Genomic DNA, 4,910 nt, shown 5'->3' with positions numbered 1-4,910 from the left:
CTCCCCCTGCAGGCGTTTCAGTCTCATCCTGTTTACTCCTGTTATGGGGACTGTGTCTGTCTGTCTTGGCTCAAACCACAACTCCGTCAATAAAAAGATTAACTTCTGCCTCAAAGTGTAAGTCTGGAGTCAGTGGAATGATGATCGGGGGTTTATGTAAATGCAGCAAGGCGTGTGTGTGATAACATTTCTTCTTTTGGCGCTGTCGCAGATGACAAAAAACAAGAGTGTGACATCTTTCATCACCCAGACATCTTTTAAAAACAGGTTCAGTGTGAGTCAGTCTTTATTTGTTTTCAAAGGAACCACTAGAGGTCATTCTTACAAAGCGCTGTGGAACTCAAAGCCACCTCTGGCGTGCACTCAGTGATTATGTAGGCCTAGTGGAAATAGAAATGAGTTGCTCTAATAAGGAGCGGTAGTCAGCTCGGCCACATTTCAACATCGCAGGGGAGAGGGAGGGTTGGTGTTGGAAGATGCAGCTAAACCTTTGCTTTCTGTCACTGTTTTTCCAAATCTCATCGGGCAGGTCAGCGCTCCCCTCTCGACCCCCCCAGGATAGCTCAGCAGGAGTGTTTGATGGGAGAGGGTGAGAAAATCTTCCCTTTTTTTAATTCTCCCCCATGTCCCTGAATGAAGAGCAAGGGTAACCATGGCAACCTGGCATTTTACAGGACAGAGTCGAGAAGGTTGAGACTGAAAGCTAGCTTGGAGAGGAGAGTTATCAATCACTTTGGCATCAGCACTGTCACACACACACACACACACACACATACTCTCTCTCTCTCTCTCTCTCTCTCTCTCTCTCTCTCTCTCTCTCTCTCAAAAGTCATATGCCTTCACAGGCCAGGAATCATGACATTTTCAGAGACTGAGAACACAATTTTTATTTTTATTTTAGGTGCCCAGAGGATAGATCTGGATGCATAAAACACTCATGACCATGGTAAAGGAAGAAATAGTGTTTGCCAACACTAGTATGCAGAATTATAATTCATCATCTTTTTTTAGTCAAACTAGAAAAGTTCACTTAAATTACAAAATGAAATTACTTTAGTTCCTTAGAAACAAATTCTTGAAATCATATAAGAATAGGATTTCTCTTTTTTTTCATCTTTTCATGTGTCAGTTTGTTTTTCAACCGGAAGACATGTTATCGTTATTCATTGTGCAATAACTGAAAAACTAATTAGAGATGTCTGTGGAGATTTACAGGCTTACAATGAATTAGTAAAACAATGAGTTTTTATTAACACCAATCCCGAAAAAGAAACTTGTAATCCGGTCACAAAAGGTGGAAACCATGTAATTATTAAAGGGGAGAACATTCTGAAACTTCACATAGTACATGTTGAAAGATGTATCACACACATGAAAACACATTTCCCCACTTCGTTAGGCTTAATCACCTGCATAATATAACCTTGATGAACAATAACTGGCTGCATATTTTTTAGAATCACTATGTATGCTTTGTTCTTTAAATGTGGGACCGTGGGTTTGTTTGGATTAAGTTTATAAAAGGCTTCAGTTCCTGCTCAGGTGTGATCGGCTGAATCCTTGAGCACGTAAGAAACCTGTGGGGACACGGAGCCTGAGCTGTATTTAACCCTAAGAGTTTAAGTAGTTTTGCCAGAGAGGCTGCACCGTTCAGGCTCCTCGCTCTTCTATCTGGTCAGGAGGAAGCGGCTCTTCATGCACTTTCTAAAATAACATGTTCTCCGTTGCCTCTAAGGACAATCTCACAGTTAAAAGCTCTCTGAGTGCAAACTGCATCGTTCTGTCTGTACCTCCCCCCCATTTATATTCTTTACCTGCTTTTTCCTTTGTCAAGGGGGCACTGGAGCATATCCCAGCATGCATTGGGGTGAAGGTGAGGAGACACTTTAGACAGGCTGTCAGTCTTCAATCCACTTTGAACTACAGGAGGAAACTTGCATGAAAAAGTGGGAGAACATGGCAAACTGAACAAAAAGTAAAGTCCAAAAACTGAACATCTTCCCTTCTTCATTTCTTTTGGAAAAATTGGAACTACAAGATGTGAAAAGGTAGTTTTGCACATCCTGCCCTGTTTAGGCCAGCTGCAGGATAACACAGAAAAAAAATGGTTTTCTGTCCAATCTGTATGAGGATACACACACAGAATACCTTACAATACAATTTAGGCATAAACTAGAATCTAGGACTAATACATGGCCAGATGTTGAACAAAACAAATCCCAATCACTCCTCCCATCTCTGCTTTGAATAAAAAAAAACACCACAGCTGGGGCAGGAACAAGCATCGGAACAAAAGATGAATCAGGGACAGATTATTCAGGACACAGTCACGGGGGGATAGAGAGCTCAAGAGGAGAGCAAGGACGTGACCTATCTGAAAATTCATGACGAGAAGAGAGAGATGTAAACCTTTTCTGAGACCTGAACCCTTCGGGGGAGTTTAATAACAGAAGGCAGCTTGTGATTCAGTGCAAAAATAAATCTATCTAGCAGGAGTAACATCAGGATATTTTGGCTGCCCGCCATCCAGAGGGATCAATAGCCATTAACACCATCATGCATGCAGTCAGTGGACAGCAGGGATCTGTGGCTCTGCAGAGTATTTCATCATGATAGGAGGTGGATCGGAGCTTTAGTTACTGTAAGAGCATTCCTCTCCTCACCACTGTGAGCAATGCTGTCTGACTGACAATGTCATCAGTGTTCTGTGTATGTAAACACACCCATCAGCCTGCAGAATCTAGGTCATTTTCTGGCTGGGATGAGATGAGAGGTGGAGCCGTCTGGAGACACACACACCAAGTCGCAAATGTGTGCAGTGTTCATGTGTCAAGAGTCAGGCCGCATTCGCATCTCTTTTATCTGCTTAATGAATCAAGTGAACGTGCCTCCAGTGGTGGGTGAAGCAGAGGGGGGGGGAGAATGGTGAACGCTTGTAATTTCTTGCTCCAGTTCTCTTTGCTTTACCATAGAGTACACACTGTTTATTAAAAATCCAAGCTTCAGTAACAGGACACAAAAAAAAACGGCGTCATATTTCGACACTGGCTCGCATAATTGGCTCATGTGGCAGGAATTACACACTGGATGTGCATCGCTAGTGATTGTGGATATGCTGTGATAGATTTTATTTTGCAGTGTCATTCTTTGTCTTTGTCTTCTCTCAAGGCCATTAAAAAAAATCAATTAATGCTTTAAAATGTGTCTAAGAACAGCTGAGTTGTAAAACTCAATCTGTCTGGTTTGACTACTGGAACAATGCTTACATTGAGGTAGCACGGATACAATCCTCCATCATAGTGGAAAAAGCAATTTCATGGTAGGCTATAAGCAATTTCATACTGCAATATGAATATGACAGGATTTTGTAATTTTTTAGGGAAGTCAGTTTAGAAACTAAATTAAAACCCGACAAATCAGGGTGCTTCATCACAATGATGCAAACATAACACAAGACGAGTGTTAACAGCCATGCTAGCTTCTTCATGAGACAGTACTTAACCTTCAGCTAAATGCTAACATCAGCAGGCTAACATTCTCGCAATGATAATGAGGCGGCTTTAGTCTCACAGTAGAGCGGTTGCCTGCCAATTGGAAGGTTGGTGGTTCAATGCCTGGCCCTGCATGTCAAAGAGTGTGAATGTGTGTGAGTGTTTACCTGATGAGCAGGTGGGACCTTGTACGGCAGCCTCGGCCACAGTGTATGAATGTGTGTGAAAGGTCCCGGCACTATGTAATAGCACTTTGAGTAGTTGTTAAGACTAGAAAAGCGCTATATAAATACAACCCATTTACATAATGCCAGCATGTTGAGGATTGGCAGGTAACTTGTTCAGTGTGTAAGCATGCTACATTTGACAACTAGCACTAAATACATATGAATAAACAACCTATTTTTCTTCTTTGGCCATGAATGTTCCTGTCAACATTCATGACAAACCATACAACAGTTAAAAACCAAACATGTCAGTCTCATTGTGACGTTAGAGGAGTCACAGGGGTTCACCAAAGTCATAAGGATTCATCCTCTGGGGACAATAACTGTTTGTACAAAATTTCCCAGCAATGCATCCAATAATTGTTGAGATATTTCAGTCTGGACTAAAGTTGTGGACCTATAGACCAACACTGTCAACCTTAGAGCCCTACCGCTAGCATGGCTAAAAAGACAATATTTCCATATAGAAGCACTGCTTTAATTTGCTAACCTGCCAACAATGGCCTCATACATCCAGAGATAAATGTAATGGTATAAATAGTATGGAATTTGTTTTGACAGATGACAAATTTACATAATCTGACAGTTTCATCATATCTCTGAGCCTTAATGAAGCATTTTATTGAGCAATGCCTCAAAGAGTACACATTTTTTCATCACACTAATAACAATGCATCTTGTTTACATATTTTGGCAAATGGAAAATTTGTACATTGCCAAAAATTCAGAGCACTTAAAATTAAGGCAATTATACCAGAGAGAATGCCAGACAGCATAGTTTTAGTCCTTTGTGAGCCTGAATGAAGCTGTAAAGTATCGTCTTTTCATCTTACTTTTCCAGGAAGGGTTACCGTTATGGTGATTTATCTACAGCATCACTCCATCTTCTCTTTTGACTCGCAACCTGCTAATGCCTACAGGTCCAGGTGTTATAAAAGGCTTTGACGGTCAACAGTATGTGATTTATTATAAGTAAAATGTCCAGGGAAAGACGCCACTAAATGTCTACCCTTTTGCAGTCTTTTGTCCTTTGCCAGCAGCTGAACACATTATATTTTTGCTCTTCTGTTCATTCAGTGACTTTCCATTAAAGGATTAGAAACGGCCTACTTTTAAATGAATTAAACCGTTTCATGAAAAGGGCTCAACAATAAGCTGCTGCACCAAATAGAGCTTTTGAAATGTTACAAGG

Source organism: Etheostoma spectabile, chromosome 13 (genome assembly GCF_008692095.1).
Source record: "Etheostoma spectabile isolate EspeVRDwgs_2016 chromosome 13, UIUC_Espe_1.0, whole genome shotgun sequence".
Lineage (NCBI taxonomy): Eukaryota > Metazoa > Chordata > Actinopteri > Perciformes > Percidae > Etheostoma > Etheostoma spectabile.
The sequence above is the reverse complement of the archived record's forward strand: the minus strand, read 5'-3'. Positions refer to the sequence as shown.